We start from the raw sequence: 24,288 nt of genomic DNA on the forward strand, positions 1-24,288 counted from the left end.
GTTCAGCGTGCTTTAAATTCCAAGGAGCGTCTCGCAATTCGCGCGGCGTAGGATCATCCCCATAAATTTCCGTCGCGTCAGCCGCACGGCACGGCGGGTAATTAATAATTTCGGGCGGCGACGACGCAGATCAAATTGCCAGGTTTTTCCAGGCGATTCATCTGATCGCGCGAGGCGTTCTTCTTGCTCGAGCCCCGGCTAAAGCGACCGGCCGGCCGCCGTTAAAGACCTTTAATCCAGCTTTTATCGCGATCGTTCGCGGATACGTGATCGCGGCCGAGGATTTACCGCAGCTCGGGGCGGTTCTCCTTTTCTAACAGCCGCGCGGGGGCCGCCGAGGGGGTGGCGCTAGCTACGAGTAATCGGTAAGCTTTACAACAACAGCGTAGTTACCTTTTCTGGCGTACGGTCAACGTACGGTTGATTGCGACGTCGGAGCTAGCTGGTTTAAACGAGCGACGCGTCGCCGGTTTGGTAAAAGAGGAACTGCGTGAAACCGGCGCACAGTGGGCCCGTTCGATTCAATGACATTCTATGAAAAAATCAAATTTGCGAATCGATAATTATTCAATTTGTATTGCTTTACGAAGGTCTATTGACCACAGAAATAACGAAAAATTAATGAAATTGAATAAATATTTCAGTTAGTTTAGTTCGCGATGTCCCGATCATTGTGTTCCATATTTTTTCTCAATATCTTTGCGCAATAAAGATGATCCTTTCCCAATAAGAAGTTCTGTATCTTTTAGTCGTCATTAACGATAATATATTACGAAAGTTATACAGATTTGTACGTGACAAATTAAACAAATTTCTTATATTTGACAGGGGATAACTTCGAGGTCCCAATAGATCCCGCGTTCTAATAAAAGAGTATATTTTCGATATATGTAAAAATACCGAAAATGAATTCACTGACACAGAAAAAATAGGTAATTGATACACAAGTCGAGGTAATGACGCTTCGTCGAATGCAGCTTGGGTAGTGAACGCGTTAGGGATGTATTAGGATATTGGTACATTTGTGATTAGGGTAAGTCGGTGACCCCTAGTACGAGAGAGAGAAAGAGAGAGAGAACCTACAAAGCGAAGAAAATACAACTGGAATGAGAGACGTAAGATGGCGAAAAGTAGTAACTAAAAAAAGTGTGTAATAGCGAACCAAAGAGGCCAAATTTCAAACTGAAAAAGCAATATTGCATTGTCATCACGAAATAAATACAGGTTTATATTTTATTAAATAAAACCATTAATTTGTCAGGGCGAACCTAAGACCTCTCATCTTGAGTCGCAGTGCAACCATGAAAAACCACGGGCTTCTATCGACCAGCATCTAAGAGACGGCGTCGACTGGTCGAAGATCAAGATCGCAAGCTAGTTGGCGACCGTAACCCAGGTGCGCCGTAGCCAATGAGAAACAGGAAACCAGCGGAGTCCGGAGCAGGGGAGGCGATCGAGGAATAAAGTATTGATGGCAGCCCGATGTTAAGAATGCAAGAGGAATGTGGCAGGAGTATATTGCGAGCGGGATCTCGTATTGTCCGGACTACCCTGGGCGCAAATTGAACACGACTACCGGCGGGGGCGGATGAATTTAGCGCCGCGAGGGTCTACGGCGGAGGGAAACGTTCCCGTCCGCGTTGAAAAGACGCTTCTCCAGTTTCATTATCTGTCAGTGTTTATGTTGGCTGGTTGAGTAATTCGCGCGCCATGGTGTCCGAGCGGCGGGCGCAGTTAATCCGCGGACTGTATATCCACGGTTTCCCGTTGCATCTTCCGAACCGTGCGCTTCGGTATTGTTTAAGGTTCGCGTTGCAAGGTCCGGTTACTCTGTCCAGTTTAATTTACGTTCATCGACCGTCATGTACTTGTTAATTCCGCGATGCCGCTAATTAACTTCGAAATGTGTACGCCGTCGGCCGAATTGGTCAACTGTGATCAACTCCGAGCAGATTCTACGAACTTCGGATGTCTGAAACACTATTCATCACTGTCAATCTACCGTGTCGTAGAAGCGCAATTAAGGGGTGTTGATAATCGAATTAGGACTCGAGGATCATCCGATGAAACGCTGGAATCGGACAGATCAGTTCACGCGTCTTCTCAACGAGTTGTAGCTTTATTATATTCGACTTATTCAATTTAAGACGGAATACATCGAGGTAGACCATTTCCATCGGTGCATGAAGATCCGCCGTCTACTTGTAAGTGATTAAATAATTGAGAGATAAGATTTATCTCTAAAACATCCTGTTCCTTGAATATCTGATACCCAGGTTTCTTCGGCGAAACTGTATCGGCATATTTCAGCGAAAATAATAATAAAATTTCATGTAAACATTAAGCCTACCGAGGTCTAAATTACAAGGTAGTGTTTATTCGAATTTTTCACAATTTTTATTATAGTGCGTGCATACATTCCACAATTTTGAATAGAAGCGGCTTCTGAACTTCGACAATTATGAAATAAAAAATGTGAAACCGCTCAAATGACCGGCGGTGGTAGATTTAGTGTTAACAAATTCTAAGAGAAATGCGAAATAACATCGAACTGATTTTCGTTCGATGCAGAAATATGTTAGAAATATGTTCCAAAAACGAGTGACGCTTCGAAATACAGTAATGTCTTCCTAATTGACGCTCAGATTGTGCACAAAAATAGACAATTTGGGAAGAGGAGACGCGATTTTTAGAGCCTTGCAGCTCGCTTTTATAGTTGTTGACAATCGATAACCAAAAAAAAACAAGTCACAAGGCTCGCACAATCGTATCTTCTCTTCCCAAATTGTCCATTTTTGTGCGCAATCTGAGCGTCAGTTAGGGAGACATTACTGTAGAGCTAACATACGTACACACGCACGTAGATAAATATACCCGATCAATCCGTTGTTATTTCGTACTTTTCTCAGATGATTTTACTAAATTCGAGCCCATTTGCTTTTTCGGCTCTACCGAAACTACCAGGTACACCCTGTGCGCCGATCGTTTCAGCAACTTCGCAGGAGCGGATCGACGCAATCCGCTCGTAACAGTTCGATTAGAGAAACGAGGATTCTCGTGAGCGCCGAGGGCGTCTAAAAGTGGATGCCAGGAACCGACGTTATCGGGAATCGGAGGCCGACATATTATACAAAGGTGTTCCACATGCCCGACCTCCTTTTCATGTAAAATCACCGTCTCCGGTGTTGCATCGCCGATCGAGTGGCACAAAGGGTAACAGAGAGAAGAACCCCGAGGAAGAGAGACGTCGCGTCGCGAGGCACGGCGAAGCTCGAGCACAAAGTCGAGGATCGTCTCGCGGCGTATAATGGCGAACAGAAGTTCCGCGGCGTGTTCGGCGTCCTCTCTTAGGAATAAATATTAAATCTGTGCCTCGGGGGTATTCGTGTCCAGCCGGCCGCTCCGAGCCCGGTCGGTTGGTTCTTCTTCGTGGTCCTTCCGGCGCGGAGCGGCGCCGTTAGGGAGGACAGGGGAAAAAAGAACTGCAGCGCGCGGCTCATATGCAAAAAGCAGAACAGTGTCTGGGATAACGGGAGAACATTAAAGTGGGCAGGGCAGGGCCGCTACACGGAATGAATATTTAAAGGAAACCTCGGTTCCAGCCTGGCCTGTGCCCTGCAAAGACCGGAGGACGTCGCGGTCTCTGCACTCCGCACGTGAGCTGGATGACGCGGGTCGGGTCGGGAAGGCGTTGGAAGAAGGCGGTCGTGCCATGGCTCTGTACAATTTTCATGTTCGCCGGACGACAGAGTTCCGAGCTCTCGTTTCAACCCCCTCGCGCCCCCCTTCGCGGCCCACCTATTCGAGCTATGGCCACCAAGGCGGTCGCAGCCCGCTGCCATTATACTCTGCTTTCCCGGCACTGGCACACTTATCGAATTCGAAGTCGATCCCGAAAGCATTTCTAGGTTGCTCACCGTATTACGGAAATCTTCCTGAGAAGCTTACCTCGCTGCGAATGCCCTTAGTCCGCTGTGAAGGTGCAGTCACGCGCCGTTGAATTAGGGCCAACCAAAATTGTCAACTATTTTAATGCGTATTTTAATGCGTGCGAAGAAATTGTAGGTAATGTTTGGGAATTTTGTTTGTACGTAATTATTAGACCACGGATCTTTATGCGATAGAAAAGTTGTCTGCATCGATTGCGATATGCGGGAACTTAACGAACATTTATTTCATGCCTCGATCATTTTAACGAGTTGAACGTAATACGATAGTATCGTTAAATTCTCTAAATGTTTTCACCGTTTTGAATTTGTAAATACTAAGTAAATATCAGTTATCAATAATTAGAATACCATCTACTACGATAAATATCCACTTTCTAGTTTCTGCGTCGCCAATTCAATTACTCCGAATTTGTGGGACGCTGGGGGTCGATTTTCGACACTCGACGTGTTAAAAAAGAAAAATGCTCTTTCCATTCAACAATGTACCGCGAAGACTATCTCTCAGTTACCCTCCCTAATCGACGCGAAGGAAGCGAAACGAGAAAGTTCGAAGTGGACTTTTCCATCCCCCATCGAATCTCGAGCACGTGATATATGTAAAAGCCGGCGAACGTACGCGCCTATAAAGTAGGGTGCGTAAGTTATTGCGGCGCGTCTAGAATACCCTCGATTCGAGCCTCTGTATCGGCTCGTTCCTTCGACGAGAAAACTGCGGGGATGGCGAGACGTGTTCCCGATGTCCGAGAAACACCTCGTGTTAATATTCACGGGTCCGGAGCGGCTGGAACAGTTCGTTTGCTGTTCGATAACGTGACGTCGAATTTCGTGTGTATTCATCGTCGATTTCGCAAACATTTGGGACCTGCGGAGAAGTTACCGCGTGGTCGCCGAAATTCGGAAAGTTGGCGTTTGCGAGGATTTGGTAGCCGGCCTTCGAGAATTCATAAAACGCAAATATTTCGACCGGCGTACAGCGGCTGGCTGTAGACGATATTTCCTTTTGTTTAAATAATTAATTGAAGGCGCGCGGTTGCGAACAAAAATTATAAACACTTGTACAGTAATGTTTCTCTGATTGACGCTCGGATTGTCCACAAAAATGGACAATTTTGGAAGAGGAGATACGATTGTTCGTGCCTTGTGGCTCGTTTTTTGTGATTGTCGATTGTCAACAATTATAAAAACGAGCTGCAAGGCTCGAATAATCGTATCTCTTCTTCCCAAATTGTCCATTTTTGTGTGCAATCTGACTGTCAGTTAGTAATGTAATTGGTTTTAGACTCGACAATGACTAAAATGCTTCTTTTTAATTTTCTTATTACTTTAAGTGACAAAAAAAAATGAAAAACTCCCGTAACTTTTTTATCTGAGCCAAATACTGCCGTGCATAATTGAAACATCCTATCTGCTAATTTGTCATTGTACAGGCTGATTGAAAATATTCTATATACTTCATTGAGTTTCGAATGTGTGTGTAATTTCATTTATTTGTTTTCTCCTCTTCCCAAATTGGACAATTTGGGAACAATTGTGTGCAACAATTGCAACAATTTTGTGCACAAAAATGTCCATTTTTGTGCACAATCTGAGCGTCAATTATGGAGACATCACTGTATTCGAATTATAATCTATCTTACAAACTGCTTCTTCTTGTTTGTTTTTTCAAACAAGATTAACACGTTGAATGCCACGGGGGTCACCGGTGACCGGCGCGCCCAAATTGATAGAAATATATATAATTTAAAATAAATGTCAATGTCTAAAATTTGGTATTATTACCATCGTCAATTCAAACAGTGACCCCTGTAGCAATTAACATGTCAAACATGGTTATACACTGTAACTTATCTGTTGCAGATAATATTTCAACATTATATGTGTCATATAAAAGAAAATTCATCGTGGCGCCACGGACAATTTCTGTAAAACCGGCGTGGCATTCAACGTGTTAAAAAGCGATATCAAAAATAAAACTATCTATTTAACGACTTGTAGTCTTGCAGACAGGTGATACCTTCTACGGGCTTCTACACGTCTCTGCGCGGTTGATTCACAATTCTTTGTCCCCTAAAGGGTAACCGAATCTGAACGAAATAAAACGTGCACACCCGATTCGCCGCGTTCAAAACCACTCTAATATTCTTAACACTTTCAACATGAACGAGCGCGATGCGTCTACTTAACTTTCACGTACCGCTCAATCGATTGTTGCTGTTCGCCGGTTGTACGAATTTGTTGCAACTACGGTTCACATTTAATTACGCGCAGCATTCGGCATTTTACCGAGAGCAGCTGCGTTAATTAACGTTCAACTAACTAGCTGATATCATAGCGAATGATAAATCTGTGCTCTCGAAATGAAAATGCGTTTATCTTGCCTCGAACTGTGCATCCTAAATGAATCCCACCAGCAGGCAAGGGATAATTAATTAAGAACTCTTTCCTTCTATAATGGCGCGTTTTCGCGATACAATCTCCAAAAATATCCATTTGCGAAATTAGGTTCTCGTTCAACCACGAGCTGAGAGCGCGCTAATGAGTAGGTACTTGCTGAGCAATTTCCTAAATTTTATATGTATTGCGCATTCGTCTGCTCGCACAGGCGCCGCGAATTTGGAACGCAGAGGCTTCCTTAACGCTGGAAATGCAATTGCTAACTGCAGCCTCGTAGATCGCGTCCAGACTATGGCGTTCTTGCGGCTGTACATTATTACATCATGGAGTAATTAGGATTTATCACTAACATTTATCCTGCCTAATGAACTGTTATTCAAAATTCGTAGACTGCGCTGTCTGCTCTTTCGTAGATTGCGATCGTTAATAGATTACGATTTCCATGCATTCGAGACGCGAAAGAATTTCGGAACAAGTCCTGCTGCAACTGATGCAACAGTCCCTTTATGAAAAACGCTTCTTTTCTTTCTGCAAATGTTCGGTGTCCAGATCGATTTTGTTTCTCAAATTTTTTATGATTTCTTTACATCTATTAGTTACTACATTAGTTATTACGTCTCTCAGCTTAAAAAGGAACATCGATAAAGAAAGGATTACAATTATAGAATTGTACAAAGGAGAAACAAAGAATGCCGACATTGTTATGACTAGAGTGCCGATTTCATGCATTTATAACAAAAATGAGTAGTTGAAATACAAAACAGTGACGTATTAGAAGAATTCAACAATTTGATTATATTATTTTTATTTATTCCTTGTTTATTGTAATCGAGGCACAACATTTTTATTTTGCAAAAAGATACGCTGTCTAGTCGTGAACTGAATAAAGTGTGCAGTGACATAATCTAAAACTTTTACATTTCTTCTTCTTCTTCTTCTTCTTCTCGATATAATTCATTAATTTGTTTAATTGTTAAATATTATATTCCGTTTCTGTTCCAGGCTCCCACTGTCTCAGAGTGAAATCTCTTTACACCAAATGTGTGAAGCAAAGAGATGAATTACTTCGTTTCTTTATACGCAGTTTTGAAACTATTTTAAGGTCATTTGCAAATGCGGTGCTATGCGATCATATAAAGATATTCGACTACAATTTAAATTTGTTTTACTATTCTTCGGTATGTCGAAGAAAACGCGTTTTACGTCCTCGTCCGAACTTTTGTGGGTCAAGTTTGCCCCAGTCTTCCGTAATGGTCCCGCAATCAATCCTCATCCAAGCAGTGTTCGAAAAACGGGCTGTGCATTCGGAATCATTAGCAGGCCCGTTGAATTCATTTCGGTATTTCGAGCTGCCAGCATCCCCGGATCCTTTCGGCAGGTCTCGAGCGAGTCGAACTCTGTACAGTTTAATTAACGGGACAAGAACGAACATGTTCGTGAGCGCAATTAAAAGGAGGAGATGACGTTCCCGAGGGTTCTCGCTCGACGTGATTTCGCCCGAAAATTCGAGTGTTCTCAGTGTCATTTCCAGGCTGGCCGATCCCCGACTTCTTACCCCTTTGCACCGCCGCAGCCGCAGCCGCAACCGACGCCGTCGCCCCAGCGACCCCATTGGAATCCATTACAACGAGAGATCGGGCGTTTCAACGTTCCAGAATTCGCGAGATCGCGCGCGACCCGCCCGGCCGCGCCATCCTCCGATATTGCCGATCATTTCGCGGGAATTAATGCGGCGTTATCGTCCTGTAATAATGGTAATGAGCGGGCTCTATATCTCCGCGCGCGGCTCGCGAAAGCGTGGAAAAGCTAGACGGCAATTGCAACCTCGCCGAGGCGAAATGGCCGGGGCCGATTACGCTGGAAATACGAACCACTTTCTGAACGCGTAACGCCGGTGCAGCCGAGCGTCGTAACGCCGTGCACGTGCGTCCCGACGTCGGAAATTGCGCATGTAAATCGCGCGATCTTTTTTTCGCGGCGACGACGACGCCGCACGCTGCGGACCTTGCTCCTTCCCGGAACGCGTCGCGACGACCCGCGGCGGGCCAAAGCGACGAGGTTCCGTCAAAATCGAAAAACTTTTCATAGAAGTGTGCCAAAGCGACGATTCCGTCAAAATCGAAAAACTTTTCATAGAAGTGTGCTAAAGCGACGATTTTTTTTACGTTAACCTGCTAATGGTAATCACTGTTCTAACACGTTGAATGCCACGCCGGTTTTACAGAAATTGCCCGTGGACGCCACGATGAATTTTATTTTGCGTGATACATATAATGTTGAAATATTATCTGCAATAGATAAGTTACAGTGTATGACCATGTTTGGCATGTGAATTGCGACGGGGATCACAGTTTGAATTGACGATGGTAATAATACGAAATTTTAGATGTTGACATTTGTTTTAAATTATATATTGGGTATACCGGAAAGTTCTGTCTGATAAAGTCATTGCAAATTTCAATGGTATGCACATGTTCATTTGAGAGATATATTTTTGAAAAATGTTATAAGTAACGACGGAAATTATATTGTACAATAAATATTACTAAATTTATGAAAAATCAATTATTTCTCAAACGGACAGAACTTTCCGGTAGACCTAATATATTTCTATCAATTTGGGCGCACCGGTCACCGGTGGCCCCCATTGCGTCACCGCCAAGTTAACCTTTTAGATACGACTGAATTCTGCGCGCGAGGCTATTTCTGTGGACGGCAGAGTTTGATACTGTATATTCTGTCTATATATACAGGGTGTACCAAAAATGTCTCGCAATCTGAAAGTGGCGGGTTCCTCAGGCCATTTGAAGTAACTTTTTCCTTTACAAAAATTTTCTCCGAGACACCGTTAACGAGTTATTAATGAAAAACAGTGACCAATAAGAATCGAATACGGCTGACGCGAGGCGGCCCAGTCAACCAGCGCACGAAGCCCAGTTCCGCTCATTGGCTCGGTCGCCTCGCGCCAGCTGAGCTGAGATTCGACCGCTCGACCGCTGGCGCCGTTGGCTCGGCCACCTCGCGTCAGCCGTAGTCAATTCTTATTGGTCACTGTTTTTCGTTAATAACTCGTTAACGGTGCCTCGGAGAACATTTTTGTAAAGGAAGAAGTTGCTTCAAATGATCCGAGGAACCCGCCATTTCCGGATTGAAGACGATTATTTGGTTCAAACGATGAGTGAGTGAGCTATTTGAGCAAGCCACTATAGTGGCGCGTCGTGCTTAAAAGGTTAAGTGCCGGTTACCGGTGACCCTCGTGGCATTCAACGTGTTAATACTAAATCTAGAGCGGTCAAAATGACCGGTTCCTTATTTTGGAATTCTGCAAACTTCAGAGTCTATTTCATGAAAAATGCTTGAATAAATTATATTATTGAAGACAAATTTTACAATAAAAACTTTACGAAATCTAAATGAATTCGATCTGCTCACTTTTATGAAGCAATGCAATGTCAGTACTGCTTGATAGGTTTAGTGTTAATATCGCTAGAAGTGATAACGTGACGTCAAATTCACTTGGTATCAATAACGGTGACTCGATGTTAAGTAAAAAATAAAATATTAGGTTATGCAATAAGTCCGTTCGCGGACCTCTGACACCTAGGAAAAGGCAAGGAAAGTCGGACGAATTCAAAGCGAATAGTTCAGATGAATTTTAAGATATGTTCTCGTGGAGCTATTTCTATGCAACTCAGCTTAAATGAAAGCTGGAAGTGTCCACTTTAAGACAGGGCAGATTACGCTGAAATTGTACTATAATTCCGTTCGCGTCGACGATTGCACGGTACTGTATTTTCTTACAAGAAAACGCGAACGGGCTTATTACGTAACATATCTTTATTTTAATTGTTTATTAAGCCCTTACGTTGCTTTCTACGACCGCTCCTGAATTGTCGGAACGTCGAGCCACAGAAGTTGTCCTAAACGGTTGTCGCAGGCTACCAGCCAACGATGACCTTGCATAATTTCGCAGAGATCGCGCGTCTGCCGATTATTCGGTCGCATTCTAAAGACGGCGTCTACGCCAACATATTTCATAGCGTTGAACTGTTCGGTAAACACGGTGAACGATAAGAGGATGAACAAATAGTAATTACTTAGGCGAGTGTAATGTGTTCGTAAATCGAGAGAGCGAAATCGGATTTAGAAGATGGCGCGGGAACACAGGGAATTTTGCAACCGATAGCGCATTCACACGGACACGGCGGATTTCCCGCCGCGGCGATGTATTGGGAGGAGTTTACGCTAATGGGTCGGGCAAAACGGGTACGTAACGTCTCATCAAAAGGAGAAGTTATAGAAGATGCGAAAACGTCGGCGAAGAAACGGTTTCCATCGTATGAAAAGCCGGTGAGATTAAAAGAGCCAGAAGTCGAGGAAGCCGAAGAAACGAATAAGGCGAGAACATGGAAGAGAAAGAAGTGGACGGCGCATACATACATAGTTGCAAATGAGGCCACAGATGCGCCCGGCGATAAGGGATGATGGAAAGTAGTTCCTGAAAAGAGCCATCACTGAAGCTATTCACAATAGTGAAGGCTGTTGTAGTTAAAGCTGGAGAAGACGCCGCGCTACTTGCGACGAATAAATATTTCGTCGGCAGGTGAAGGCGTTCGGGCTTGCCGAAAAGGGAGCCGCCGTTTCGGCTCGCGTGGTATTCGACTGCTATAATACCGTGGGCTTCGAATTTTTCTGACTAGAAAATTCGAAGATTTGGAATCGCGATCGATTCGTTTGGAACACAAATATCGTGGAAGTTGTTGGAAGCATTGAACCTATTTAAATGAACGCTTTATCGGTCGGAAGACGACTAGTGGTAGTATAATATTTAATAAGTTAGCGATTTTTGTTGTTATGTACTAACGGTTATTATCTTATTATTTATATGCGTATTAACGTTTAGTAAGTATTATATGTATAGAGAATGTGAACGAGTATGAAAGGAAAATCGAGAGAAAGAGCAGAACGTGTGCGAGTGTCGCGCAACGAAGACGTGTTCACAAATTGTAGTTAATAAATATATTTTCCTTTTGTTCCTTCTGAAAAACATCATTCAAATACATTGATCCCTTATTTTTTTCAGTAGAATTTTCAATTATTCTGCTGCACTAAGACAAAACTTCAAATTCTATTATTATATGGTAATCTCAACCAGATTATTAGATTGCGTTATATAATTTTCAATTATTCTGCTGCACTAAGACAAAACTTAAAATTCTATTATTATAATATATTCTATTATTATAATCTCTTATAATCTCTATAATCTCTATAATTCTATTATTATAATCTCAACCAGATTATTAGATTGCGTTATTAACAGTAAATTGAAGAAAAATAACAAGTACTATAAACTACTACATCTGTCAATAAGTATTATATATACTTATTTATTTATTAATTAATAAGTATCATTATAAATCTGTTTATACGTGTCAACACAAGTATCGATACTCTGGTTTTGACAGTCTTTCCCCAATATCTGATTATAATAGCAATTAACAGTTCTCGATAGCTAGAACGTAACGGGTGCTAGAGAATTTCGAGATTCCCTAGCCAAAATCCTTGCAAATTGACGAGATGATCGATGTCTCTCGAACTATGAATCTCGGCTCTAACATCGGTTCGCAAGCCTCTAGATCCTCGAAACTGCGAGCGCTGCTATCTTGGGCAAATCCTGAAGCTCTGAGAATTCGCATCAAATGCTCTTTCGTCTTGGAAGATTCGGAGGCTTCTAAAACTCACGCTGATCCACGGAATCTCCTCAAATTTCAAAGACTGCCGGAACATCAAAAGGGCCTGAAACTCCCGGGACCTCGGAGCCATCTGAAACTCTTGAGACCAAGCTGGCCTGCAGAACGACTTCCGGCATTGTCGAAGCCGTCCGAGGCTCTCTAGCTTTCTCGTACTTTGCTCGATCTTGGAAACTATGTTGTCCTATGGTGTCCAGAGTATTTGTCTCTTGGCTCCAGGACACGTTCTACCAGATTGCTTGCGTTTAGGGTGTTTTACATCGGGTCTCCTAAGCGCGGAGTGGTTTGCGCCGCTCTGCTTCTACCAAAATTCTTCAGCACGCTGCGATATTGCCATTTCGTGGTCGAGGCAGAATTTTGCAGTGTTGAGAATGTTTTTTAAGAAATTCGCAGCGATTCTCTTGCTATAATAAAAAAAATAACCTTGACGCTAGATTTGCGGAAAAATAAAAACGGCTATTTTGTGTTATTTCATTAAGGAAAGGAAATACTGGACGAATGAAGATCAATATTCAGAGAGATAAATCGTTGTAGGTAAGATATCGCAATGTTAATTGTATTGGTAAAACGTATTAAGATTAAGTGAAAACCACACAGCGATTGTTTATTTGAACTTTTGTTTTTAGTTTCAATTCCAGTAGCTTGTTTACTGTGCACAGTGACTTAAAGTATCTTTCGCTCGATGCGTTAGTTACTGTGCTGCTTGCCACAGGATAGACCTACATAACCTCAAATCTCAAATCGTCTCAGTCATATTTTTGAAGAGGAGAAATGTAAATATAAAGTTTTCTTAAAGCAGTCATCTCTACTGTGAACTTTTAAATGACTTATTGTTGTATTATATGCAGAGAACCAACCTCGTTAAATAAAAACCACCCTCTCATTGTCATACAGCGTTGTACTTTGTAAACCGACAGTAGAAAGCTGCGAGCTATCTGTCTGGAATAATGTAAAAATATGTGACTTCTGAACGCAACGCGTAACTTCGAGAACAATTTGTACATTCGATGTAAAGCAAAGTAATCACAGGAGAGATTAAAATTGCTCTAAATAAAGAAGAAACTTTCTATCGTCGAAAGAAACTTTGAAATCGACCATTAAGTTCTCAAGAAATGTTATTTAAACAGCCAAAGTTGCGTTTCGCAATGAAAACTTCTCAATGTTGCTAACAGGGCACAGTAATGGGTCTCCTTCGCCCTGCGTTCCGCCGCGTCCCACGATGTTTGAACATTGTAACGGAATGCCATAGACATTCTAGTCGAGATTGGTCCGCGGCAATGCTTCATGGATTAACGATGAAGGAAGAGGGTGAACGCCGAGGATTTGCTGTTCGGGTAATTGAAAGCTGACGCGAGCCTCAAGGCGCGGAACGTTTAATAGCCAAAGTTAGTCGCGTTTCTATGCAAATGAAATGCTTATAGCCATTGAGAGGTAGGCCTTGTGGAAGGGCGACGACGGTGGTAGTGGCCGTTCCCCCGTGTTGTTTATCTACGGGGGGAGGTTCTTGGTCGACTCGTAACGCAAGTAGTTAGTGCCTGTGGGCTGCGACGAACGGCCAACGTGTGCGGAATAACGATAAGCTCCTAATGCCGCCGAACCGGGGGCCATATTTATGTGTCTCGCATGTTCCCCGTTTTTCTTCGTCCGTTATTGCCGTTGAAAGTGATCCACGGGACCCGGACGCGGACCCGGACGCGGAAGCTCCCCGCCGGTGTTTTCGTATGCGTCTCACAGCCTCGAAAATATCGAATAGAATCTAACAAACAGGGATAAGCTCGGCTTCGATGGCAAGCCTCCGCGCCACCGGGCCTGTGTTTATATTGTATTAAGACACGGCCACGCTCTCCGGCCGATGCCGTGAACCCGACGCAGAAAACTCCCCTAAGCAACCCCTACGCGAAGCGTTGCACGCGCGGGAAACGTTTGTTCACTGTTGACGATGATTAGAAACTGCGTTCACTTTGGATTTGTTGCTAACTCCTATCGATTTTCTCTTAGTATTTTGTTACTAATACCTATCGATTTTCTCTTAGTATTTGTTAGCAATTCCGTTCGAGTTTCTCTCAGTATTTGTTAGTAACTCCATTCGATTTTCTCTTAGTGTTTATTATTAACTCCGTTCTATTTTCGTTCGCTATTTTTTACTAACTCCGCTCCGATATTCTCTTGGCATTTCTGACTAATTCCATTTTATTTTCTCTTAGTATTTGTTACTAATTCTATTCGATTTTAAGCACGATTGCAAATATCGCCGAAACGGAGTACGAAAATATTTTTCCTTTCATTTATCTATTGTTCTGTTTCTCGAATATTATATTATTATAAAGCAACGCGAGCAACATCTGTTAATAAGACACATTGACGAAATTCTTATAGTGGAACGACGCATAACTGTGTTGCGAGAAAACTACAGTTTTCGACGATAACTATCTCTCATTCCGTTCTTTCTCCTTGTTGCAGTGAATTTCATGCGGTTTTTTTTTTTGATCGGTCATGTACGTTCGTTCGAACGAGCTTGAACCCGCCGCGATTGGCAATTTAAAATTGTGAAAAACTAATTAGATAGAAATATTGGCATGAATTTTTAAAACTTTCAAAAACAGTTGATGGAGCCATCGAATGTAAGCAAAGAGAAAAAAACAGGAACGTTGGAAAGGCTTATCTTCCGCATAAAAATAAACATTTTACTTTACTAATAATAATACTTTACTATTATTTTACTTACTATTTACTAAAAATAACCATTCGAATACTTATAATCCTAACTACCGATCGGCAGTGTACTATACAGGGTGTCCTAAAAATGTCTCGCAATCCGGAAATGGCGGGTTCCTCGGATCATTTGAAGCAACTTCTTCCTTTACAAAAATGTTCTCCGAGGCACCGTTAACGAGTTATTAACGAAAAACAGTGACCAATAAGAATCGAGTACGGCTGACGCGAGGCGGCCCAGCCAACCAGCGCACGTGCCAGCCGAGCTCGCCTCTCATTCGTCACTGTTTTTCGTTAATAACTCGTTAACGGTGCCTCGGAGAAAATTTTTGTAAAGGAAAAAGTTGCTTCAAATGGCCTGAGGGACCTGCGACTTTCGGATTGCGAGACATTTTTGGGACATGCTGTATACAAATGGAATTCATCGTTAAAACGAAGCCTACCGTACAGTAAAATTGACCGATGTACGTTGCTCGACAAGAATGAAAAGATCCGATTTATTTCGATTTTGTACAGTTTTTATTACAGTAGTTATTCCAACAATGTAATTTATGCAATCAATTCTCCACGAAAATGTCTTAATTATTTCGATAATTTTTTAATGAGGAACACGTTGATGTGTCCGAGGTAGTTCTCGCGTTAAACCAAGAATGTTCAATGTCAAGAATGTGTTATTTACGCACAAGTCATCCTACAATACGACAATAATTTCGGTAGCGAATGTAAAAATGCAGAAGGAAGGAATTCGCTGGAACCTGGCAGGTTGGGGACACTCTGCGCGAGGGTGAGGCAGGGCTTGAAAGTTCCGTGGTCGTCGCCGGCAAATCCGGGCTCGCCCTTAGCTAGTTGTCGGCGATTAACGCATGAACACCCCCAGACACGCGTGTCACACAACACCAGAACGGACGGACAGCAGACGACGAACGAGACGAAGACGACAAGGCATGAGAGAAAGGCGTAACCCCACCCGGGTGGGGCGGGGGGACAACGGCAGGGGTGGTCCCACGCCGAGAGGGCTGCTGTTTACACTTAACTTTATTGCTTTCCGGGCAAATGCGTGCGGCTGACTCAGCTCGGAATTAAAACCCCTTTCGTGAGGCGCGGCTATCAGTTGTCGCTGATCAGCTCGGATGCGGATGAGGAAACGAACAAGTTTCTGCTCGGGCTGAGAGAAAGGGACAGAGAGAGAGAGAGAGAGAGAGAGAGAGAGAGAGAAGGGACCGGCTCAAGACTCGAGACTAGAGAAAGGGGTGGCCATGGCCCGCAGACGCTTCCGCCATACGGCACCGGGTACGGACACCCCATGGTGGACAGGGACCGAGTTGTTTAAGGATCCAGCCCCGCTGATATCGGCGCAGCCCTTCGAACACGTGCGGACGAGTAATATTCGTTTCTCCGCAGGCGGTGGCAGGGACCAGCGATAAGAATCTCGCTCGCTCACGGTGCCATTCTCACTCGTTCGATCGATAATACCCTCGATCTGCGACATCGGAACCGGCTATCGCGAATCTACGACACCGGTCGATGGCTCGATCCTTTGCGGTGCGAAGTATGCATCAAGCTTCCTGGAGGACCAGAATTTTCGGGAAATTGCCATCCGAGATTCGGTAAGGAACGAACTCGGTTCTGTTTCCTTTGTGTTTTTTTCCGTGATCTTGTCGCGAGCACTTCGATCGTCGCGTCACCGTACAACCGATCATTTTTTTTATCAAACTTGAAGAGAACTTTCTGTTAATCCTGTTACGGTGTTTTGGGTCTGTATGACCCAGATAATGTGTTAGGCTCGCATGACAGGGGCGTTAGGCAAACAAATTTATTAATATTTCTTTTTCAATATTTTCACGTTGATTATTACGTAACAATATTATGTAATAAGCTTAAAAATATTGTATTATGTTTTAAAAAGTGTGATTCAAGGCACGCAAGATGTAAAAATATAATTGGTCCAACAAATTTCAACTTTTCCATTTGCGTATGGATAAATTATTTGTTCTGATTTAATCTTGCAATATTAACAGTACATTACAACTTTGGAATCGCGTGTGCAAAAGAACGTTGGGTAAAACATGTTCCAGCCATTAAATTAGCATCTTAGAATGGAATTCGTTCTCGACCTATAACGATGCATTTTTCAAATCGAATCAAGGAAAAAACCGAACTGCGCTCGTTAAAGCAGTTCCCTCGTCAGACGCGGTCCACCCCCTCGAACTCGGAAACTTCAGGAATTGTTCGGATCTAGATACGCGAACCGGAATGCGCGGCTATGGTAAACTGCGTTTTATATACCCAATTTGCCGGCCATTACGGTCAGTTTGCCGAAATTTCGGTTTGATGCGACGGCCATTCGTTACGCCGAGAGGGGACCCTCGTCAACTGAGAATTTAATGCGGTTGATACACGGGAAGATGCATCCCCCCCGCGAGACAGCGTTATTAATGAAAGGCAGACGTAATTAAGTCCGAATAATTAAATCATCGTCGGGTCGAGATTTTTTCCGGGGAAAGAACCTTCGAGATTCGACGTTGCATATTTTTCTGCGGCACGACGTTCGCGATATTTCTCGACGAAGGTATCGTTTCAATCGTCTAATTACTTCCCAGAGATCTTCAATTCCGAGCAGTCTATTTAAAATTTCTTCAAATCGAATACCGATCCGTGCATATTTTCCGGGTATACCTGATCGCGGTTCTTGACGCACGAGTGCTGCGCCAGACGCAAACGAAATTTTCACTCTGAAATAAATTATTCTTTCCTCTCGATCATCGAGAGGAAATTTTTAATTCATATCGGTTCTATCGTCTGGTTACGTTTCCGGAAGATTATTTTCTGTTATTCGTAGCTTTCAGTTGCACAACAATATCGTTTTCTGAGGCAGCATTATATTATTTGGATCTATAAAAGCTTGTACGATCAACCGATATTTTAACACTTTATTTATCTTTTATTATTAGGTTTTCCAATGCCGGAACAATGGTGACAAGAAAAGCTGGATAATCTTCTTTCAAATAATCGTTTCAAAAGAACTTGTTACATCATATAAATCCAAATAATTTGATGGATTATAGATGAGATCGATACAGTTTTTGCACGACTTATTAAGACATACAGTAATGTCTCTCTAATTGACGCTTGGATTGTCCACGAAAATGGACAATTTGGGGAGAGGAGATACGACTATTCGAGCATTGCGACTCGTTTTTATAGTTACAAACTGTCAACAACTATAAAAACGAACCGTAAAGCTCGAATAATCGCATCTCCTCTCCAGAAATTGTTCATTTTTGTGCACAATCTGTGCGTCAGTTAGGGAGACATTACTGTAATTCTCAGCTGTTGGCCTCCGAGTTTAACGACACGATTAGGAAACTGCCGGCAAATAAAGCGTCGATGAAAGTAACGCGAAAGTAACACGAAAGTAACGCGCGATTATTTGGCAGTAAGATCAGAGGATTCCGTGTACTAATTTCCTTTGTTTTTTGGGCGTCGAAATCGTCGAGTCACGCAACAATTCGATCCGCTAACAGCATATGCAAGATCAAAAGGATTTGCTACGCCTAACGAGATACGATGTACATAACCTTCTCTAAGCAGGGAACCAGGAACCTGGAACGATAATCTGAAGGCTTATGTGGGCACGATTGCTCGTTTCGTCACTACGTTGATCTGGCTATGTAAAGCAGCTCTTCCATTATTGATAGCTCGCAGATGATAACGCCCACGGCGGTGCTGCCTTGTTGTAACTGACTCTGATAATCACAATTGCTGCTAGCGAAATCCCATGGAACGATCCTGTATTTCCGAAGCTGACAATTGCGAGGCGAAATTGGCAAATGCCGATAGGTTCGCGCAGCCTTATCGGCTAATGAAAGAAAAATCAAATGGAATCCGTCGGGATCGAGCAGGGATTATTTCGCAAATATGAAACTCGAAAGGTTCGGAATCGATGCGACGATCGTTAACATCGTTTGCGGTGCAATTCTCTTTGATAAATCGCGAGTACAAGCGACAATGATCACTGAAACTAGAAAAATGAATTAAGGAAACGAATCGATATGTGTGCTTTAATGGAATAAAAATAAGTTGCTGCGAGGCTGCGTTCCTCTTTTCTTTTTTTAGACGTACGACGATCGGCGAATACAAAATCGAAGTGCGAAGGATATTTTACTAGAAGCATAATATTTGTGGAAAGGGAATTATGGTATCGACGGGAGGCAGAAAAAAGAGAAAACCAACGAGAAAGATATATCGGGCGAACATTAGGATCGAATTTTTACACGCCGGTAATAATAAATGTATGCAATCTTTCAAAGGCTGAAAAGCGATTGAAATGAACGTTTCACTACTATTTGCGAAGACGGAGAAAGAGTATCGTAGCAAATAATGTCCATTACTTGCCGAGACTGACACGGGATACGGGTGAAAAGGAATCGCGTCATATTCGCGAAACTTGGCACTGTAGGTCTCGCAGTATGTGGAGAACTCTTTGTACAATCATCGGGGCCGGTTAAACTTTCTTCGCCGCGCCGGTAAAAGTAATATCGCGGTCTATTGTGCGTTTTGCGCTTGAATTGTAAATTCCCCGTTGAATAAAAATATACGGTCCCCCTTCTCCTCCGTTCCCGGCGTCCTTCTCTTTGTCCGCCACCTTTATAATTCTTATCGTCGGTTTTTGTTATTCAAGCACGATTCTTTACTTTTACTCTTGCTCCTCTCCTCTCGGAACTTTCGTCCCTGCTGCTCCCAGCGATAACTAAGTCCCTCGTGACTTTACTTTCATTCGATGCCGAGTTGTTCGTTAACTCTGTTAACCTCCGATCGTGCGGCCACCTTACTTCTCGACGTTCGATTTTACATTGACCATTAAAAATCGAAGTTTCGAACGCCGTCGAACTCGTCGAACGGGAGAATATTTTCTCGTTCGATCGTTCAGGTTCATGATTTTACTGTTAAGATTTTTCATCGACAATTTCAGATATTGTTGCACGTCAAATATTGGCCTTTCTATTTGTCTATGTGTAATGCTCCGTGTTTTCGAATATTGGAATTAAAAAATCAAGACTCTTGTATTTAAGTATTTCTATTGCTTTGTCACAATAGTTCCTCGTTCTTGTCATATTTAAAAATTATTCATCTTATAATAGTAATAATAATAACGATTTATTATACAGGTAGCAAAACCCTTTGTTACAGGAGAAGTAATAACATATCGGGAGATTTTATGTAGCAATAGCATAAGTACAAACAAAGAGAAAAAAAGGAAAAAACAGAACGAAAAGAAAAAGTATCGAAATTAATTGGAATATGTACGTAATATGAACATACATATGTATCTTGAAAATTAGAAGAAATGACCATCGTATACAAATGCAGAGGTGAGGTAAAAGAATTTTAGAGTGCAGAGAATTTTGTTTCCTGCATGCCGGCTAAAGAAAGTAACGAATATTATGCTCGGCGATTTTACGGCACGCATTTACTAAAATTATCTGTTCACTTTACCAGAATAACTTTGAACAAATTTATAAGCCGCCGTAAGTCGACCGCATTAATTTTTGCCTGCCCCCCCAACTCCACCCCCGCAACAACGCACTGCTAACATTTACAACGGCATCCCCTCGGACTCTTGAATCACTGCCAACGAAAAAAGAAAGCAACGTAAAAAAAGGGATGAGAAGTCCTTAAACGCGCCGTTTTATCATCGCACGGAATTAATTCCGCCGCAAAAGGATTAAACGAGCAAGACAATTTAGGGAAAAATAAATTACGGTTATTGGCCGGCAATACGTTAATCCCCCGGCGAGCGTTGCGGCACGCATAAATCGGTGTCTACGTTGCTTCATTTCTTTCTTTCATTTTTCTTTTCTTTTTTTTTAATGAGAAACCACAGCCGTTCCCCGTTGTAAAAGATGTTCACGATGTACAACGTGGTTCACCTGATGTCCTCAACTACACATTTTCACCTGTATTATCAAACTTTCGAACCTACAACTTTCGTAATTACGCAGACATTTTCGCTGAAGTTCGTTCAAAATGTTCGCGAAGAACGAGGCTCTCGGAATCAACGGCCAAAACGAAATCGATTTTTTTAAAGCTTCGAAACCCTCCACTTTACTTTATACAGGAAACAGAGAAGTTTGTTCGAAATATTCATGAAGAACGAAGTTTTCGAAATTGAATATTAGAAACGAAATCGACTCCTCGAAGTCTCGAAAAATTGCACTGCATCCAGTTAATTAATAATAAAACTGAGTTACGAACGTTTCAGCTAAATTCTGATTTTACAATAGACTGTTCGAATGATTAGCTATTGGAATTGGGTCCAATAAGAAGGTCGAAGTTGATTTTAACACGCTAAAGCCGAAGGTGAGAAAGAAGATTGATCGTCGGTAACATATCCTCGATTCCTCATGAAAATGCATTCGATCGGTAAAATTTCGAATTGACTCCATTTAAATGCACATTGCACTGTAAAGCGTATGCAAATCGTAAAACGCAGAGTCCAACTCACAGTTGGAATTACATTTAATTCGCGTAACTACTTATCCAAAGACAGCGTGAGTCAAACGTAGCCTGCATGTGTTCAAGAAATTCCAACGTCCTGCATATAAAAAATGTGTATAAAACCTATATATCATTATACCAAAGGGTTTTAACCCTTTGCGGACGAGTGTCAGCAAATAGCCGCCCAAGTCTTTTTACCGTTGCGGACGAGTGTCGGCAAATAGCCGCACAAGTCTTTTTACGGTTTTCTTTTTTATTAATTTATTAACACTATGCCGTCCGGTGGCACCACGCTGGTGCCATGCAAAAACTATCTGTTGTATGCCGGTGGTACCACTTTGGTGCCATTTGAAAAAACTGAAATAACATTTCAACTATATTTCTTGGGTGTTAAAAGGCAGCAAACTAACTACAGCATTGTGCTTATTTAACTAAGAATTAAGTACGAAAATTCTTGGATGACTTATCTTAATTTTAGGAATTTATATTACCGCCATCTTCGAAATTTTGTTTTAAATCTAAAATTTCCAAGCTATTATGCCGGCGTCGAACAAAAGAATCATATCTAAGATCTGCGGACGGCATAGTGTTAATTATTAATATAAATTTATTAATTTAACCGTAGGTTCAGAACGAATTTCAGTTCGACGAGTCAGTCTTTCTGTGTTACTACCAGAGAAACCAGCACAAAGTTTTCCACATATTTATAATCTTATAATAATATAATTATATCTTATAACATTTTTATTTTGTATCCAATACCTGTCGTTCACAGCGACGCAATACCCGTCGAGCGGCTTCGTCCGCAAAGGGTTAATCCGTTTATAAATAAATAACTAAATAAATAAAAGGAAAACTTAGCTTCAGCGGAGTTCGAGCCGTGTCGAAAAGATTGGCAGTCGTAGTAACAAGAGGAAAGGGTGGAAACACGCGCGGCGGGGAAAAAGCCGCGGAATCTCATTTGGGCGTTTTACCGGCGCGGCGTAGACCGGTTAAATAGTCGGCTCTCGTTCGGGGCCGTTCAATCGAACGGAATCAGCCGTTTCGATGGAAGTTTGAGCGGCGAGCAGCGCGCAATACATTGGAGCTCGCGGTTCACTTTCCGGCCGGCATCAAACGATTGCTCGCCGGTCCGGGCTGGTCGTAACTCGCAGGCCCGAGGACCGGCTCGATGGACCGATCGGAATCGTAATTATCTGCGGCCGAGGACCGAAATTGAAATCGTTATCGTAGTTATTATTAGTGGGAAATATGATTCGCTCGGCCGGCCGCCACTAATTACGATAACGCACTCCGCGGACGTGTCGCGAGCCTCTTACTCGATTAATGACGAATCAAGCGATCGCGGGCCAACGAATTCTCCAATGAAAAACATTCGGTTCCGATTGTTACAGCGACACTCGAGGCTTTCGCCGATTTTCAACCTCGCGATCCGGCTGTCGGCGATTCTGCGAACGCTTAATTAGAAGCGATTAAGTGTTTGTCACACAGTTTTATGTTGCCGGACCTCGTTTATTGGAGTTTCGGAATGTTTTTCTCATCGGAGTTGCACAGTGGGGCAAACCGGGCAATCTAGATGGGAAAAAGTTACGCTAGGAAATAGATATATCTCACATTTATTCTCGTTCCAGAATATTTATTGAGACTAATGACAACCATATTAACACTGCCGTCCGCAGATCTTAGATATGATTCTTTTGTTTGCCGCCGACATAATATTGGGTTGGCAACTAACTAATTGCCGATTTGTTCAATGAAATAAAACATTCTTTTTTACTTGGAATGAAGTTTAATCTGTAATGTATTTTCCATTTTGTTCGATGACCTTTTGCCACCTCTCTGACAACTTGAAACTTCCACGCTCGTAGAAAGTCTGATCCTTTTCGGCCAAAAACTGAGTCAAGTGAGATTTTACAGCGTCGTCATCATTAAAAATTTTACCACGATGGGAGTTGTCCAGGGATCGAAATAAGTGGTAATCCGATGGCGCGAGATCAGGGCTATATGGTGGGTGTAATATCAATTCCCAACCAATATCCATCAATTTTTGCCGAGTGGACAAAGACGTGTGCGGCCTAGCATTGTCCTGGTGGAAAATGACACCTTTACGATTGACCAATTTTGGTCGCTTTTCCTTGACCGCTGTATTCAATTTGTCCAGTTGCTAACATTCATGGATAACAAAAAATAACATAATAATAATAATTTTATAATATAACATTTACGGATATCTTAAAAATGGGGGTGAGAGACATCTATAACTGAAATTGGCAATCACTTAGTTGCCAAACCAATGACTTGGAAATTTTAGATTTAAAACAAAATTTCGAAGATGGTGGTAATATATAAATTCCTAAAATTAAGATATCTCATCCAAGAGTTTTCGTACTTAATTCGTAGTTAAATAAGCACAATGCTATAGTTGGTTTGCTGCCTTTTAACATCCAAGAAATATAGTTCAAATGTTATTCCAGTTTTTTCAAATGGCACCAAAGCGGTACCACCGGCATACAACAGATAGTTTTTGCATGGCACCAGCGTGATGCCACCGGACGGCATAGTGTTAATATATTTAGTAACGGTACAAGCATAAAAATCGTTGCACAGGACGATGTTGTATTCTCTATTCGAACAACTATTCCCGAAATTCTCCATCAAATATTTAACACACATTTTTGTGTCGCTCAACGTCCATATCGAGAAGAAAACATCTCGGGGAGCAGAGAGCGAAAAACATTTCATAGTGCATCCCGTGGAATTACTAGAGCTAGAAAAAGATTATGCTTGTCAAAACACTGTACAGTTCTGTAACAAATCTAGCCGTGGATTTCACTTTTTTTCGCTAACAGATGAAACAACCGTGCTCTCAAAATATTAATCCGTTTTCCTATATGTAAAGCCACGTAAGGGTCACCAAATCAAATAAGAATTTGTTTTTGATTTTCAACGTTGTGAAAAACAGTTTTTCAATCGGATCAAAA

General features: G+C 42.3%; 1 long non-coding RNA gene across 1 annotated transcript in view; it reads right to left on the reverse strand.

Moving 5' to 3' along the window:
• Positions 1-399: 399 nt before the first annotated feature.
• The window catches only part of LOC143259332 (uncharacterized), a 280,884-nt gene continuing 256,995 nt past the window's right edge, over positions 400-24,288 (reverse strand). The window contains exon 4 of the long non-coding RNA XR_013033137.1: positions 400-532. This is a non-coding gene — a long non-coding RNA (uncharacterized LOC143259332). The remainder of the gene's footprint in view (positions 533-24,288) is intronic.

The sequence above is a fragment of the Megalopta genalis genome, chromosome 4 (assembly GCF_051020955.1).
Source record: "Megalopta genalis isolate 19385.01 chromosome 4, iyMegGena1_principal, whole genome shotgun sequence".
Taxonomy (NCBI): domain Eukaryota; kingdom Metazoa; phylum Arthropoda; class Insecta; order Hymenoptera; family Halictidae; genus Megalopta; species Megalopta genalis.